At 39.5% G+C, this 16671-nt stretch overlaps 1 long non-coding RNA gene across 1 annotated transcript in view; it reads right to left on the bottom strand.

The window, feature by feature from the left end:
• Positions 1-12133: 12133 nt before the first annotated feature.
• The window catches only part of LOC141578484 (uncharacterized), a 93224-nt gene continuing 88686 nt past the window's right edge, over positions 12134-16671 (bottom strand). Inside the window, exon 3 of the long non-coding RNA XR_012508871.1 lies at positions 12134-12193. This is a non-coding gene — a long non-coding RNA (uncharacterized LOC141578484). The remainder of the gene's footprint in view (positions 12194-16671) is intronic.

Genomic DNA, 16671 nt, shown 5'->3' with positions numbered 1-16671 from the left:
TCTACACCCTCTTACAGCCAGGACCAAATACTTGCATGCCTACTAACCTCTGTATACACACATATATAATTGATTCTGTATCTATCTCTCTGTATACATTTTAAAATAAACACAAGTTCATATTGATGCCTCAGACTAATTTAGCACCAGATAGTGTATCCTAGACTCCCCCATGCTTGTTTGTAACATCTTTTCTTGACAGTGTGAAAACTGGGTTTTATTATAACTTATATGCTTACTTATTAAGCTTTGCTATATGTGTATATTCTAACCTATACATATGTATGAAGTAAGTTTACTACCTAGAGGACGATTCAGTTCTTTTTTGGTTTAGCCAAAACACTGTCGTCAAAACACTGTTTTCCAAATTACTTAGATCCTTTCCCCCCATTCCTTCAGTGAGGTTATGCTGTGAGTTTGTAAAACATTTAGATTCTTTTGTCATCATCTGCATTCTACCCTGAATCCCCAGACATTCCAGTTGATATATTTTGAGTGCATACACTTGAGTTCACATTTTGTTACCTATAGTCCTATGGGTTTTAACAAACGCATAGAGTAATATGCCCATCACCTGTCACAATAACACGTATGGTAAGTGCAGGTTTAACTTTGTAAGAAAGCTGCTAAACTGTCTCCTAAAGTGACTACTATTTTATATTCCCAATAGCAATGAATGAGAGTTCTTTTGAAGGATTTATAGTTTTATGGTTTTCATTTAAATCTCAGATTTATTTTTAGTTAATTTTTGTATGAAGTGTGAGATTTAGTTTTATGTTATTTTGCAGATGAGTGACCAGTTGCTCTAACACCATTTGTTGAAAGGATTATCTTTTTCCACTGAATTGCTTTTTCATCCATGTAAAAACAAGATCAAAAGTCTGTTTTTGAATGGACTACATCTGGACTTCCCATAATGTCCCAGTGGTGTATGTGTCTATCCTGACACTAGTGCCATATGGTGGTGACAACTGTAGCTTGACAGTAAGACTTAGAATTGGGTAGGTTAGGTCCCGCTAACATTGTTCTTTTTTATCTCTGGCTTTAGGTATCTTGGGACCTTGGAGAGTATGCTTAATAATGATCGGCCTTGAATGAAAGAGCAAATGTGACAGAAAACCTGTTACCCTTTTTAAAAAAATGTATTGAAGTCTAGTCCGTTTACAAGGCTGTATCATGTACTTTTTAAAGAGAGAAAAACATTTTATTGATTTCACAATTCCTCACCCCACCAATTCTTTTCATTTGCCAATGCTACATCTCCCATCAACAATCCTGATTTCTGTTTCTTGGAGGAAAATCACTGTCAAACCTTCTTGAATTCATATATTTTAAAGGATACTTTAAAAAATCAACATTTATATTGATTATAACAAGTGAGAAGTTGGGGAGGGTATAGCCAAGGGATAGAGTACATGCTTAGCATACACAAGGTCCTGGGTTCAATCCTCAGTACCTAATTACCTCCCCGCCCCCAAAAAGTAAAATAATTAAAAAAAATAACAAGTGAGAAAAGCATGTATGCATGTGTTACTCAATACATAAAAAATTCCTATGAACATTTAAAACAGAGATACAACTGTCACATTTTTGAATTTCAGTAAGAAAATACACTTTAATTCTTCACATTATTTATTTGTCCAATTCTCAAGTATCTTAATCTCATAAGGAGTAAACTTTTTTTAATTGGCTGAAATAAAAATAAGCCATTTTTAGTCATAAGAAGGCCTATTAGAGAAAAACCAGACCCCTTTCATTCCTGTTTTTGGTTCAATATTTGCTTTTCTGGCTTTTGTGACAGGCAGGAAATATCCTTGTCTCCTCTATCTTTACATTTTCAAGCTCTCTCTGAAAGAAAAGATTCTTCCAAGAAGGATCACTTTCTCCAAAAAATGCCCGTTCTAAGCACTATGCCACAACAGATTTCAGAAAGTTTTGGGAGATATTAGGTTTGCCTTTCTAGCACTGACTTATACAAGATAAACATCGTCTGTCTAAGAATGTTTCCTTATGCAGGGGTCCTTGTTCAACAATTACGGAAAATTTCAAGACAGCAACAACAGAGCATTAAACCAGGTTTGGGTTCCTTTTGAGCACCAGGTCCTGTGCAATTGCTCAGGTCACACACCCACAAAGCCAGAGCTACCAGAAATGCCAAATTAAGAGCAATTTGTGTGATAAGCCACGTACTTAGTCCTTCACATGTCTGGCTCATGTTTTCTTTTCCCCTCTTCTCCTCTCTATTTAAAATCTCATACTTTTAAACACTCTTTATTACTTTGGTCTACAACTCAGATTTTAGAAGTCCACTTCATTCCAACATTCCAATGATTTCAATAATAAAGCAGGTACTCCTCCTAATTAAGTGTCCTTTTTTTTGATAATATAGATCGTTGATATAATATTATGAGAATGACACTGTACCTCTGTGCTCTTCCTCCCAGAAAATCATAAACCCAATCTAATCATAAGAAAAATATCAGAAGCACCCTAATTGAGTCATATTCCATAAACTACCTGATCAGTATTCCTCAAAAATGTCAAGGTCATCAAAAACAAGAGAAATCTGTGAAACTGATTTTCCTAAGTTACATTTCATGGCGATGAAATGTAATGTGAAAACCTGGGTGGGATCATGGGATAGAAAAAGGATTTTAGATAAAAACTAAGGACTTTAATTAAAATATTAAAAATATGGACTTTAGCTAATAATAATGTGTTTATTAATTATGGTTCGTTAATATGGCTCATTAATTGTGACTAATGTACCCTCCTAATATAAAATATTAATAATAGATGAAACTGGGTATGGGGTATAAAGGAACTCTCTGTACTAACTAGGCAACTTTTCTATAAATTTAAATCTATTTCTAAATTTTTTTAAAGGACTAAATTAATTTTTTATTTCTTTATATCATTCATCTGGTAGTAAATAGCTATGTCTCCCCCGTTTTTAACCTGAAAGCCCAAAAGTTTTTATTAAATTCTTTTATGCTTTCCCTTTGCTGAAAATAATTGAAGAAATGTTTAATCAGAGTATTCTTTTACATGATCTCTCTACTTAAAGTTGGTAAAGACATTTTTATTTCAACCCCTTACCTTGAAAGTCATCAAAAGAAGACAGAATAAAAAAAGAAGGAAAAAAATCCATCTTCAATAAAGCAAATGCAATCTTATATGTTTCAAACGTGGAATTCAAGTGTTTCATCCAAAAGCAGCTCCGCTGCTGTCTTTGCTGTTCACTCCTGAAGCCAACTTCTTCCTTGTTCCTTTGGATGAAAATACAGACAAATTCCAGGGGTCTTCTGGTCATTCTCACATAATTAGAAGTCCTCTAATATCTTTAGTTAAACTTTAAAAAAAAGATCTCATTTCAATAATTAATTTCTCCAGCTCAGAAGCTCAGTATATTGAAAAGTTGATCCTCACCCAGAGTTAAGTTCTGTCCCCTCTGGCAAACTTAATCAGGCTACTGGGAGGCACCTCCAATGGTGAAGGGTGGGAATTTTTTCTTCTTTCCATCTGTGCCTTAGTTTTACCCCTCTTTCCTCTTCTCGCTCCCCATGCTTTCTGCCCCTATTGGTCAATGAAGATATGACTAGCCTGGCCCCGTGTAAAGCAGGTGCTCCTTGGGCCTGGCAAATATTTAAAACTGACTCTTAAACTCAGAGGATCCCATTTGGGGTCACAACATTGCTGAAGATGTCTCGTCTACCACCCCCTTGATGAAAGACTGCATCTCCACCCTGGTTGCTAATGTCCTTCCTCAATACTGAGCATCCTGTGGTACCCTTCCAGGCCCTCCTGCCAAGGCCTCCTTACCCTGTAGGCAGCTGTCTTGAACTAAATCTAATAGAAGTCACCCCATCTCTCATTTCTGGCCCACGTCTGGCCCATGGAGACACTCATACATTTGGCCCCAATAAGCTCTGGTAGCTTATGTTGTACCTAGGCAATTCTCTTATTCATTCACCCCACTCTCAGAGCAGCCTGCCAGAGTCCCACTCCTTCTAGACGCCTTAATGTGTGGGCCAGGCACCAGTCCCCTGGGCTGCTCAGGTCCGGAGAAGCTGAGTGGACCTGGTGAATCTCCTTGTCCTAGGCTTAGAGTGAGGGGCAGGTCCTCCTCTTCAGGCTTATTATTGAGGGGACTAGAGGCAAAACTGAGAACACCAGCACACTAACAGGTCTCTGAATGAACCGTCCCCTATCCCTAAAGCCTTTTTTTATGTTCTTAATTTTTTTAAAGGTTAACAGTGGGTGTTCAGCTAAGAGCTGAAAAATACAGGTTTGTGACCACTTCCTCCTCTGTGAGTCCTCCTGGTGGCCATGCACCTCACTTTGCAGTGCGCTATCATTTGCCTTGGGGTCTTGGCCAAAACTTAGACTCACATAGTTCCTTTTGTGCACTTTCTTATGTAAGAAGATAAACATAACCAAGGAAATAAACAGAGTACCAAACATACCAGCCAAACACTATGAAATCTGGACCATAATAAAAGAAGAAGCTAAGAACTAATACTTCAGTAGGAATAGAGTTTTCTAATCATGTAAGTGGTGCAATTCTAAGGAAAACTAATTAATTGTCCTTCCATCAGAACAAGTGGTAGGGCTGTAAGTTAGCCAAGGAAGATGTGAAGAAAGTCTATGGAGAGATCCAGATTCATATCAAAGAAAGGTGGAGGAGGAGAAACTAAAGGAGGAATTGCACTCAAACCATTTCAATTGTTCACAACCAACCTCAAAAGTCTTTTGTTGTTCTAACTAGCAACGTGGAAGCAACGCAAATGTTAATAATCATCAAAACTAACATTTACAGAGTTTCGTATCATTTTTTAGATTTTTTTTTCTTTTAATGGTGGTACTGGGGATTCAACCCAGGACCTCACGCATGCTAAGCACACATGCATTCTGCTACTGAGTTATACCCATGCCCAAGTTCTTATCACGTGCCAGGCATTTCTCTAAGTGGATTTACGTGTTCTAACTTATTAAATCCATGATCAACCCTGTGAGGTGGGCATCATTACTCTCCCACCTCCCATTTGACAGATGAAGCTATTTTTACTGAAGACACTATTGAGAAGGATGTAGCGCTGCGTGTTCCCAAATGGAAGTATTTGTGTCTTCACACATCTCAGTGAAGGGCACCCTTCAAGCCAAAGGATAAAAATACAATAGCAAAGATAAGACACTGTAAAAATAAAAATCTACACCATGGGATCCTGAGGGGGTAACAAGGATGGCTGCTTTTAAATGGACATACACCAGACGCTGAATAATGGCTTTCGATGTAAAACTCCAGCCTCTCCCTGGTTTGAATACAATGTAGGTATTCTCGAGGTTGGTTTAGCAGGACCTTTCCCAAATATCTTCACCCTGACTACGTTCTCTCACTAGCAACCCTGATTTTACAGAAGAATTAGCCACTGAACTTTAATAAATCTGTGGGTGAAAACTCTTCAGGGAAAGATCGGATCAGCCAACAAAGCAGAATTACAGAATCACAGGAGCTGCTCCACACTTGAGAAGGGACCAAGAGCTCAGCAAGTGAGGAAACGAGGTTTAATGGAGCAAGGGAAAAGATTGCATTCTGCTGACAGGGAACCAGGGAGAGGCCCGCACACCTGATTACATGTGGCACATTGATGCACGTGCTTCTTTGTGCTTCCTCCCCGCCGGGGTTGTCTGGGGTCCTTGAGGACAGAACCAGAGCCCTGCATTTCTCTTGTGTCCTCCACATGGCTGAAGGCACAGCATGGGCTTAATAAATGCTTCTTTAAAGGGAAAATAAATCAAGAAGATAAAAAGGAAGTTAACAGCTAAAAGGACAATATGACACTTTACAGCATGAGTAACATTTACACGAAAGGATCTTATTCTCTCCTCCCCAGAAAAATGTCCAAAAACTGTCATTTACATACAAGGAGGATATTCAGAGGTAAGACCATTTAATGGATTGGATCTGTGAGAAAACTGCAAGTTCTCTGCCCCCATTTCCAACAGAGGCACACTTGAGGGGTCGGGAGGGGACGAGAGAGAATGAAAAAAAGAGTAAAATAGAGTAAGACTTCTTTTCCTTCTTTACGTGGTATCCAAGTTTACTGAGGCAGAGAGAAGCAGACATTCACAACCTCATCACAGATGAACAGACCATTTGATCAGTTGTCCCTCCCCAGTGCTTAGAAACTCCCTCTGCATGGGTAGAAGTACTATGACCCAGTTTCTTATAGAGAGACCGAACAATCACACAGACCTGGGGCTTTTCCAATATCACATAACTTCTTAGATTCCATCGCCAGTATGCCCACATATCAACCGTCTTTCAGTTGCACATTATTTTTTGCACCTCTTTTTGTTGCCAATAAGTGACTTCTCATATAGATTTACAAAAACATTTTCTGAAAGTGACAGATATCTTTGGATAATTACTCAATCCAGGGATATTCACGGAGTGCCCAACTTTCTGCCAAGGAGTGTGACAGGTGTTGAGAAACAAAAATATTTTAAGACTCAGCCCTTATCTACAAGTCTTTCCCAGTTCAGTGGGGGAGACCGGCACACATCAGACGGACTATTCCACGATGCAGCAAGCACAGCATTTGTGATTTTCACAGAAAATCAAGAGGGTAATCAGGAGAAAAGCCTAATCTGATCTGGGTGGACTAGGGAAGAGAGGAGGCCAGGGAAGATTTCTAGAGCTCATGATGCCTGAACAGATCTTTCAAATGGCAAAGTCTCAAAAAAAAAGAGGTAAATGAAAGGAAGGGATGAGAGTGAAGTTGTATTACAAGGAGAAGATCATAAACAAAGAACATAGAGATAAAAAACAACATGGCATATGTGCCAAAGCATAAGTATTTCAGGGTTGCTGGGACAATAATTATGGGACAGGGAGCAGGAGGAGGAGGACAGGAAGTCAAGTCAGGGCACACATACAGAGGATCCTGTGAGCCATGCTAAGGATCTGGAACTTTCTCCTATTAGGAGTGGGCAAAGAGTCTAGGAAGATGTTCAAACAGGTTAATGATATGATCCATTTTGTTTTTAAATAAGTCCCTCTAGCAATGATGTGTGTATGGCAACTTGGAAGGGGACAAGAATGAAGGCAGTGAGGTTAGCCTCTAAGTAGTGGTTGAGGCTAAACACGGTGCGGGTGGTGAGTAAAGAAATGGACAAGAGAGACTGGAAGAAAGTTTAAGAGAAAGCAAAGGAAGTTGGATGTGAATTTGACATTAGGGAAAGGAAGAGGGAAAAGTCAAGACTTCAGTGTGGATGCTAAAACCAAGGCTATAAGAGAGGACGGGAAGGGGAGAGAGCTGTGGAGTTAAATATCTGACATGTGTTTGAGTTGCCTCTGGAACACTTAAGTGGAAATATCCAGAAGACAGTTGGGTAAATGGATATGAAGTTTGAGATGGATGCTGGACTAGAGCTACAATTTGGGAGTCAGTTAACCACTTTTGCTTATGACCCACTAAAAATACCCTGCTTGCAAATGTTGCCCAAACTCGCTCTCCTTCGTTAAAAAAATGACCCATGGCTGGCTCCGAGGACCTTCATCTCTAGTTCTTTCAGGGTTTTGTGAGACTGTGATGCTTTAAAAGAACATAAATTCTGAAAGAAGCACCCATTAGTAAAGAAAACAGTAACCCTCCCAGGTACTCATGAGGAGAAGAGCCTGAAGATGTAATAACCATGGAACTGTCTCTATTTCACTAAAACTCCGTGTCAGGTGAACCTAACAATGTCGTTCCTGACTACAGAGCTGATGTGGCTGGAATCAGATGGACTAAAGCCATCTCAGACAGTGAAAAGGCTCTGGCCATTGACAGACTTTAAAAATACCAAGAAGTTTCATATTTTTGACTTAGGCATCTAGCTACTTATAAATCCTTAATTTCTTTCAGAGACAACATGACAATATTATAGCAAAGAAGCTGAAACTAGGAAAAGAAAGAAATCTGCAGCAGTTTTATTTTCACATATTCGGGGGCCTCTGCTTCATTAGACAGTGAGTGTGTCCACGGGGAATCTCCATTAAGCCATTGGTGACACTGGATCTACAGCTCCAAATAGAGTCTGGTTTCTATAACCTCAGAGCACTGAACTAATTCAATTTTAAGGGCAAAGTGCCAGGAGCTAAGAGGATTTGAAGGATAGGAAAAGGCATAATTAGATAAGCTGCCTGACTTAAAATATGAACTACCCTTATGGCCAACAATATGAGCGATGCAAATCTAGAAAGAACAGCCTTTTGTCATCGGGAATCTGATGACATTGTTGTCCAGTATTAAAGCTAAAGGGAATGAAGCTTCCATCCCTTGGTTCCACCCAGTCTCATCATACACATCATCACCTGACTTGCCACTCTACAAAATTACCTCCCTAATCTACTTGTCTTTGGAGTCTACAGAGTTTTCATTTACTTATTTCATTTTTGCACTTGTTTCCTACATTCGGTCACTAGTGTGTCCTCTAGGTTTTTCTGCAACTCTGTGTGTTAGCTTCCATTTTAAGCTGCCCTGGGAGTGTTTCACAAAGCGTCTCCTGCAGAAGGCTCCCTCTTTGTGGATGGAGGAGGCAGGATTATATGGTCAAATAAAAGTGGGAAATTCTATATTTCCCTCTTGGAGATTCAACATGAACATCAGCATACTAAAAGCTCTGTGGGAAAAAATGGAAACTGCTCAGCCTTTTAAATCTAGCACTAAACTTGTTTGATCACAGACTCGTTCTCTTGGAACAAGTATTAACAGGCTTAGAAACCAGGGCTTCAGCGGATCTACTCTGGGAAATAGCCACAGGGGTGGGTGGAGGATGGAAGCCTCACACTACACATTAATAAATAGGAACTGGATAAATGTTTTAATACAGTTCTGTCTGTTCTATCATCTGTATCCAGAGAACAGAGGATTGATCAGAAACCTGGGCTGCAGCCCTGACTGTGTGACATTGAGCATACCACATATCTCACTTCTCTTTCCTTCCTCATGGGTAAGAAACAGTAATGCTGTGACTATGAGTCACTACATATTCATATACTTTAGGAAGTAACAGATGTCATTTATTAAGTGCCTGCTGTTTGCCAGTATTATGCTAAACTCTTTAAAACATTGCTTTTTAAATTCTCATAATGCCCTATTATTGATACAAGTTTATAGATTTAAAAACTGAGGCTTAGAGAAGGAAGGAACAAACCCAAGATCAACCAACTAGAAAATATACCAGAAATTTAAGACCAGTCTGATGGACTCCAGAACACAAGCTCCTAGCCATGACTGACATCCAGGCTGAGTGCCTCAGGGAAAAGGCAACTTTATTTAGGCATTCCATGTATTTCAGTTTGAACTTTCCTCCATGAAATAACTCATCCAAAAAGCCGTTGTCTCTCACTGAGGGAGAGAAGAGCCAGGTTTTGTCCACCCAGCCTGACAGTCCGGCTTTGCACTCTGTCTCAGGAGAGACCAATGCCCAGCGGGAGATTGGTGGGCAGGGGTGGTAGAGTTGGCTGTGGTGGGTCCGAGGTACCACCATATACGCAACATGAAATGAGCAGCATGCCAATATCGAAGCTGGAATTTGTGAGAAAAACACAGTGTTTAAGGAGTCCCCCAAAATGCAGACACTTCATCACAAAGTTGAAAATGTCTTTTATTATCCCATAATCACTGGCCTACAAGGATGATAGAAGATTATTCAGTCCATCCTGTCTCTCTTAGCCACATCAAAGCCATGGTGGTGAGGGTGAGGCTAAGTGGGGGTTTGTTCTAGCAGTAAGAGTGGAGCTAGGAAGGATGAAAGGATTGTTTCTTTGTCCATCAAATACTATTTACTGAATGCCTACTCTTCTAGGCCTTAGGGAGACTACAGAAAAAGAACAAAGTCATGGAGTTTATATCTTTTGCATTGGATTATTGCTCTTAACAATAGGATTATTGCATCTAATTAGATCTCCATTTATTGTCATGTGACTTGGCCCTGATCCTGTGAGAGGAGTACATATTCTACTTGACCTTTGGACTTTGTGCTTGGTTACACGACATGCTTTGGCTAATGGAATCTGAGCAGATGTGACTGTCACATCTGAGGAGAAGTTTTAAATGAGATTTCCTGGTTTGGCTCTGCCTCTTTATCTTCCTGCCCTTCATCAGAAAAACACTTTATCCTAGAGAAGGAATGTTTTTTCAACTCCATCCTGAAGTGGAAGCAAGCCTACCAGAGCCTGGGTGTGTTCAGGAGAACTGAGTAATGCTGCAGTCTACCCACAGCCGTCATGTGACACAAGCAAGAGATGAATATTTGTTGCCGCAAGCCACTGAAGTACTGGGGCTATTTGTTGCTGCAGCAAAAGCTGACTGATACACATACTATTTGGGAATACAGCAATATGTAAATATGTACTATGTCAGGTAGCAAAAGTTCTATACAAAAAACTTCAGCAGAGTAAAGTGAAAAGAATAATGTTTGGAGGGGTAGAGTTTGCTATTTTATTAAGTGACTAAGTGAAGGCATTTTTGCCAGAATTGCATTTGATCACAGACCTGAAGGAAGATAGGCCAAGAAACATATAGATAACTGTAAGAAAAACATTCTGGGCAGAGGGAACATCAAAAGTAAAAGCTCTCAAACTACTATATATACAATAGATAAACAACAAAGTCCTACTGTATAGCAGAGGGAGCTATATTCAATATCTTATAAAAACCTGTAATGAAAAAGAATATATATGTATATATATGTATAACTGAATCACTATGCTGTACACCAGAAACTAACACAACATTGTAAATCAGCTATACTTCAATTTAAAAAAAAGCAAAAGCTCTTTTGGGGTGAAGAATATAAGAGATGAGTATAGTTTGGATAATTTTCAGATCCCAACAGGGTATCCAATTGTGGATTATTTATAGTATCTGTAGGAGTGAAGTGGAAACTGGAAGACATTATAGGATTGTAGGATTTTGTTTCTGGAAAAATCATGAAGGTTATCATCTCATATTCTTATTTTGTAAAAAAAGAAATTGCAACTCTGAGAAGTAAAGACATGTGCCTAAAATCACACCAGCAGGCAGATCTTGGATTAGAACCCAAGCTTCCCAGCTCAGTGAAAGTCTGAGAGCTGTGCACCAATGAAAACACACAGCTTGGTGACTGATCTGGGAAGCAATAGAACAATCAGAGGCTGGGAGGAAGCAGGTGGTGCTGCCTGTATCTGAACTGACTAACACCATACTTGGATTCCCCAAGACTAAGCCGTATTGGATACCACTCAGTTGTCACCACTGACCCAATCATAGCTATTTTTAAGGTAACTGCACTTTTAAATGATTGAACAGTTCCAAAATATTTGGTTAGCTAGAGCTCTACCTCTGCATCAAAAGATATTTTTGGAGAATCAATATATGAATTTAAATCATAAACACACTGGAAAAATATTGTTGATTCTAAAAATAATCTTGGTGGGGTGGGTATAGCTCAGTGGTAGAGCACGTGCTTAGCATGCATGAGGTCCTGGGTTCAGTGCCCAGTACCTCCATTAAACAAACAAACAAACAAACAAACCTATTAATCCCTCAAAAAAAAAAACCCCAAAACAAAAAAAGTTAAATGATTTTTAAAAATTAATAAACAAAAATAATCTTGCAGTAGGATAGTCTTTTAAAATATGATATAAAACTCCAAATCGTAAAAGAAGCATTGACAGAGTCAATGACATACAAATTTTTAAACATATATATCAAAAGAAATTACAGAGAAGGCAATAAAAATAAAATACAAGGAAAAAAACAGTTGCAACTCAGTTGACAGAAAAGAGGTACTTTGTTTAACATAGAAGAAACTTTTAAATTATGGTTAAGAAATAAACAAACAACTCAATAATAAAAGGGGCAGAAGACATGAATAGACAATTCATAAACAGTCAGACACCCTCACACGTTGGTGGGAGAAGCAAGGAGCAGAATTATTTTGTAGATCTCTTTGGCAAGATCCATAAAAATATAAAATACTTGTTCTTGTGGTCCAGCAACTCCACACATAAGAGTATGAACTTGAATAAAGTTCTTTCATCTTTACTCTCTGAGTAAATTCTATTCATTCTTTGAGTAAATATTTAGTGAGTCTTTTCTACGTACCAGGTTCTGTGCTTGGAGCTGGGGACCTGTGATGAGCAGGCAAGTGGAGTTAAGATCTGCAAAAGGACGAGGGTCTGTCATTCAAGGAAACAATCAGGACTCTGTCCTCATGTACTAGAACCTACTCCGACATAGGAATTAGGAAGCCTAACTTTAGTTTTGGTTTTGTGGCCAAATTAATGTGATAACCTTGTACCTTAGCTTTTCTTTCTGTTAAAATAATAGGATTTGAATAGATTATAGCCAGGGTCTTATTTACCTCTAGAATGTTTATGACTTAAAAGTCTTCTCTGAGGTTTAAAGCAGAACTCATCTTTAGTGAAATAGAGGAGTGGGTGTCCAGATCTTGCTGCAACCCCAGGCTTCTCAGAATCACCAGGATCACCACTTCCCATTGGAGCCCTTTCTGGATGATTTTTTTAAAGCATACATTCTCCTTGATGGTAAATAATTTAAATAATCAGAGTTTTAAAAAAATCAGATATATTACGAACAGAGCACAAAAATGACATCTACAGTATATGTTACAAATTTTCTATCTGCTGTAAAGTCCTCTTTCACTCATCTTGGTCATTGATGCAATCAAATCGGGACTCGGTGGTGAGGATTATTTCGGTGGAAACCTTTCAGAAGTGCTGTTTTAATCATACAGCTAGTTACTAGTCACAGAATTCAATATTGACTTTTTGAAGCCTCATTTTTAAAGTTGATTCTGGCTAATTTTGCCCCTGAATTTTAGTTTCTCAAGAAGAGATTTTCAGCATCTGTTCACAGCATAACCTTTATTCCAAATTGTTCCCGTCCATGGAACAAAGTATAGCTTGCCATTTGGCCAGCAGATGGTCACAGTATTTAGGAAGCAACTTTATCCACACTGACTTGCTTCTCTCCTTGTTACAGTCCTGACATTCTCCTTGTCAGACAAAGATGCCAGAGTTCACACCCTTCATCACAGGCCGGGATCCCACGAAGTCTGCAGGGGCTCCATACAAGTTTTTGGGTTTGGGTTTTTTTGGTTTTGGTTTTGTTTTGTTTTTGTTTTGTTTGGTTTGGTTTTCATGTCTATTTTATTTTTCATACAAATTATCCTTTTTGTTCAGCAGACTGCATCCCCAGTGATTAAATTTCTTGCTCCATTAATTATGCTTCATAAACCTTCCCCATCTATTAAGATCATTTCCTTTGACACTTAGATTCCCTTTGTGTTCCAGTAGGGAGCTGGTCAAGGAAATAGAAAGCAGGAAGTCTGTCCTTCCAGCTGGTAGCCATGGAAATTTACCATCATCTTTGAGGTTTTAAAGAAAGTCCTACAAGTGCAGGTTATTACTGTTACCAATTGGCAAGAATATTTTAAACCTAGAGAAGATAATTTTTAAATAATAAATTTGTGGGCTGTTATTGTGCCAACCTTTGTAAATATCCATGGTTGTATTTCATTCATTATGAAAATTATTTTGGTGATATAAGGAATGTTTGGCTGGGCAAATGCATAGAAGACCAGAATGATTTCTACCATTTCTTACTAAGAACATTCTGCGCACTCAGAATCAATTTCCCATTTTAACAGAATGAAAACTAAGCTCTTGTTTTATTCTTTTTATACCCTCCCACATATAATTTTCCAGTTTAAAAAATTCACACATCTTTTTTTCGTCTCATAAATAAACCTATCAACATTAAATCAAATTTGTCATCATTTTAAAACATTTCATTGCTTCTTTCAAACTCATTATTTGGAAGTATTATAAATGAAGAAAAATAAAGTTCACTTCCCCTTGGACCTTCTCCAAATTACTGTACACTCTTTTTTTTTTTGCCATCTTCTGTTACATTCTGGCACAACCAGGCAATTCTGTTTTAAGACAAAATTAAATTCTTCTTTTCTTGGTATCATTTAAGGGTATGTCCCAAAACATGATAGCTTGGTTTGACCAACTTTGGAACGTCTATAAATGAAGTTATACATATGTATTCTCTTGCCTCGGGCTCCTGTTACGAACATTGTGTTTGTAGGACTCATGCGTATTGTTGTGCATCACTGAAGTTCATTCATTTTCATTATATTCAATACAATCGCTGTGTGACTATACCAAAAGCTTCCCCGCTCTACTGTGGATACGCATTTAGGCTGTTTTCAGTTTTTGCCATTTCAGAGCAATGCTGCTATAAATCATCCTAGAAAACGCATCCTAGTGCATATGTGCCCAAGTTTCTCCAGGTCATACACACAGAAGCGGAGTTGCTGAGCTATGAGTATGTGCATCTTCAAATTTACTAGGTCAGGCCAAGCTGTTTTGCTGAGTGTTTATACCATTTTAACTCTTGCCAGCAATGTCTTACAGTTCCTACTGTCCACACTCTCCAGCACACAGTGTTGTCAGGCTTTACCTTGAATGTTAAAAGGCAGTAGCACTGGTTAGAGCCACCGTGCTAACCACAGCCCTAAAGCTCAAGGCCGTGTGATGCTTACCTCGTAGGTGGCTCAGTTCTCACTAGGAAACGCCCTCTCCCTTCCCTGCTCCCTGTCTCCTCTGCAAACCTGATCCCTCTCTCCCACCACCCTGGGCCCCTCCCTGTCCTCATCGTTGCTCTTCCTCTTCCTCTCTTTCCTTTCTTCTCCCCCCACCCTCACTATTGTTCCTAGAACCGTCTCTTCAGCTGAACCTTCTTTTTCAACCAGCTCCTTTGCCTGACTCCAACTCTTCAGTAGTGACTGTTTATTATACGAATCATAGGCTTTATTCTTTTCTTAATTTCAAGAGGCAGATAAGAAAAGCCAGTCTCACGTCTCCAGAATGTCCCTGGATTTGACTTGCCAGCCATGGTGGTGTCGCTCACACTTTTCGTCCTTCTAAGAGGAGCAGCCTCTGCCCACAGCCCCTTGGGCTGTTGTGGGTTTTGAATTACTGACTAATAGGACTCCTCCTTCTGGTCACAGCCCACTGAGCCAAGTGTGGTAACGGACCCAAGGTCAGTCAGTCCCTGAAAGGCAGTCCACGGCCTGGCTCTGGAAGAAAAGATGAACTGGACCAATTTGACCCTTTCTCTTGGGAATTTCAATAGGGAAAGTGAGTTGAGAATGAGGACTTGATCCATAGAAACAGGAAATGAAAGATAAGAGTTTTTAAAAGTCATGGTGGTCCACGTGCAAACCAGAGAAATGGGGAAGCAGAAATTACTAATAAGCAGACATTATGAAAAAGAAAGAAGAGGTTAAGGGCAATTAGTGGCAGCAGGGGATTAAGAAGTAGACATTAACTATAGAGCCTAACTATAGGACCACATGACCTATTCCTGTGGTCCCAGGAGCCCCTTAGGCCTGGTTGTGGAGGCCTGGCTGTGATTATGTTCCTGGGTTCCTACAAGGAAACTTTCTTGACTTTTGCCGTGTCTACAGCCATCTGGTAAAGGTTTTCATTTCTTGAGGTACATGGAGAGAATTTCCTTTATACATTGGAAGCTGATCTAGAAAAACTCTAAATTAGTTGTTATCTCATCTCATGTGCAATTGACCTGCTGGTTCCCCTCAGTAGACCCTTGGCCTTCAATGGAGACTGACCTTCAAACGCACCTGGATGCAACCCCTCTGCTCTTATAAAATTCACATTTGTCTCCCAGCACAGAAAGCTATTATGTTCAATTTCTTAAAGGGGCCACCGGCTGTTAGGTTTTTACATTTTTACCCATAATTTTTATCAGGAGAAGCTATTTTTACTGAGAACACTACTGAGAAGGATGTAGCACCGCATGTTCCCAGATGCGAGTGTTTGTGTCTTCACACATCTCCGTGAAGGGCACCCTTCAAGCCTAAGGATAAAAATACAACAGCAAAGATAAGACGCGGTAAAAATAAAAATCTACACCATGGGATCCTGAGGGGGTAACAAGCATGGCTGCTTTTAAGCAGTTATACACCAGACGCTGAATAATGGATTTAGATGTAAAGCTCCAGCCTCTCCCTGGTTTGAATACAACATAGGTCTTCTTGAGGCTGGTTTAGTAGGACCTTTCCCAAATATCTCCACCCTGACTACGTGCTCACCAGTAACCCTGATTTTACAGAAGAATTAGCCACTGAACTTTAATAAATCTGTGGATGACAACTCTTTGGGGAGAGATCGGATCAGCCAACAAAGCAGAATTACAGAATCACAGGAGCTGCTCCACACTTGAGAAGGGACCAAGAGCTCAGCAAGTGAGGGAACAGGGGCATAGAGTTAAAGCAACTTATATGTGGTCACGTAAATCTAGAAGAGCCAGGACCAAAATCCAGACATTGTCTCCCTTTTCTCCAGGGCTTTTTAAAAATTTATAAATTTTTCAAAAAAAAAGATTTAGTAAGCCTCTTCCAAATCTTTACCTGTCCTGCCAGTTTGAATCCCAGGATACAGAGCCTTTATGATGGGTCAGCTCCACATCAGTGTCCTCTAGTTGTTGAGAGTAACTGTGAGTCTGCTTCTCATGGAAGGCAAGTGAGCGGATACTGAAATAGCGCCAACCCAGATCTAGGGAGGCCTTCAGATCAGGAGGTGTG

This window comes from Camelus bactrianus, chromosome 8 (assembly GCF_048773025.1).
Source record: "Camelus bactrianus isolate YW-2024 breed Bactrian camel chromosome 8, ASM4877302v1, whole genome shotgun sequence".
NCBI lineage: Eukaryota > Metazoa > Chordata > Mammalia > Artiodactyla > Camelidae > Camelus > Camelus bactrianus.
Note: the sequence above shows the minus strand (reverse complement) of the source record. Positions and strands in the feature narration are given on the sequence as shown.